Below are 2,281 nucleotides of genomic sequence, written 5' to 3'. Positions count from 1 at the left end.
ATACACCATTGAGTATAACCAACAAAAATTTCTGCCGTTGTAGGGCAGGTGGATTCTTGAGGTGAGGTGGGGAAGAGGCAGGGAGGCAGGCTATATGCAATAAACCTAATAAATAAGAAAGCTACAAAAGTAATGAGAAGGTGATCAATGCTACAGAGAAAAGAAAAGAACAATTTAAAGGGATTAGAAGTGCAGGGTGGGGCAGCTACAATTTCCAGTCCTGGGGTTGTTTGGAGCACATTACCGTATTTGCCGGCGTATAAGATGACTGGGCGTATAAGACGACCCCCTAACATTTCCACTCAAAATACAGAGTTTGTTATATACTCGCCGTATAAGACTACCCCCTCTTCCGCACACCTTCCACACACCAAATAAAAGGTAAAACAATATCAGATTTGATTTGGCCCACTGAAGTGCAAACAAGCGTATTGTATTTCGTGTCACCACATAACCGTTTTGGCGATGTTGAGCCACCATGTCTGCTACATGTTTTTCGAGTTCTGGCCAGTGTGGGGTGCCTCTTCTTAATGCACACTTACCCCTTGGCATACTCTTGAATGCTTTCTCATTTGATTTCCAGTCCCGAACCATCTTTTCTGTTACTCCATATTGTCTTGCAGCAGCACAATTATTATTTTCCTTAGCAAAGTTTATAACTTTCAGTTTAAAATTTGCATCATACTTCTTTCTTTTGGCTGGTGCCATGATAGGGATGATAGGGGTTTGACTGGTCGACATTTTCTATGCTGTACTGTACAATGGTGCAGTATTGTGGTTGGCTGTTGGCTGTATACAAAGCCTGATTTGATTGGTCCCTGCTCCCTGTTTGCCCGCCCTGTCACTATAGCAGTCTGGTCCACCCTTGCATCAGCATCTCCCTGGGACCTCACTAGTGCGCAAGTGCGAGCTCTTCAACATTCTAACAGGCACCATGATAGCGCAAAATCGCGAATCTTCAATGCATATGTAAAGAAATATACGGTAACCCGAATTTACCACACTCGCAAAATCGCATAACAGCCGAGCATACACCCAGCAGCGCTGCTGATGCCTGAACGGTATGTGGAATGAAGTGGGCGGGCATCGGGAGGCCACTATGGCACGGGGCAAGCACTATGGGCAGTGTATCTGAAGTGTACCTGGCGTATAAGACGACCCCCCACTTGGAGGCATATTTTTCAGGGCCAAAAAATCATCTTATACGCCGGCAAATACGGTACTTAACCTCATTAGCCCTCACTTCCTTTTCCATAAAATGGAGGTAATGCCTGCCTTGTAGGGTCACAACCATGATGGAAGGAGATGTGCTGTGTAACACCTCCTGACAATTAGTTTGTTTGTGATATAAGTGCCTAACATTATGCTTTTGATTACTGAGGCCTCTACCTCAAAGACATTTATCTATAATAAATATATTGCCCATTACACAACTAGATAAAGAACCAGGCCACCTCATCATGCAGTTTTCCTTTCAGAAGGTCCTGGGTGACAACTTGAGTGACCCTGCTTTTCCCCTCCTGCAATTTCATTCCCACTTTTATGCTTTAAATTCACCAATGAAGAGTGAACCCACAAAACCCTAGGCACCCCATCTTCAACCCTAATAAAAGCAGAGTCCCAGGTCTGTGCTCCCTCCCTCTCTCTCTACCTGTGACCTGGCTGTGAGGCCCCAGGCATGCTGTGTAAACCTCCAGGACCTGTAGTAATAAGCTTGTTTTTTCCAAGTTCCCTGGTGGTTGTTATAGGCTTCTGTCTTGCAATAATAAGAACCACAAGAGCTGGCCCAAGTGTCTGTGGGGGCTGCCACAAGTAGGATGGGCCCAGGCAAGTGCCCCAGGCATTCCTAGCTGATAGCATCACTATGGATAGGCTGAGACTAACACAAAACCTTCTGTTCACATACTCAGGACAGAATAACACCTACAAAGTCATTATCTTCACTATTATTCACGTGAGTTTTATACACTGGACACAGAGAAAGGGAAAGTTAGTAATTGTGGAGATTACATTCTCTCTCCCACCAGCACCACTGAGCCTAAAACTACTTTAAGTGGGAGCAAAGGACTTTTTGATCCACAGTAATAGAAAAGGTTTTAAAATTAAATACCCTTGAGATAGAAAACATAGATATTGATCTCATAGTTCTTTAACTCATTGCAGCACGATTGGTAAAGGAGGGTAAGGTAGGATGAGAAGCAGATGACAGAGCACAGGAGGCCCAAGGGCAAGAGGAAGACGAGATACCAGTAGGAGATGGGATGATGGGAAGAAAAGGCCC

The sequence above is a fragment of the Hipposideros armiger genome, unplaced genomic scaffold (genome assembly GCF_001890085.2).
Source record: "Hipposideros armiger isolate ML-2016 unplaced genomic scaffold, ASM189008v1 scaffold_136, whole genome shotgun sequence".
In the NCBI taxonomy this organism is placed as follows: domain Eukaryota; kingdom Metazoa; phylum Chordata; class Mammalia; order Chiroptera; family Hipposideridae; genus Hipposideros; species Hipposideros armiger.
Note: the sequence above shows the minus strand (reverse complement) of the source record.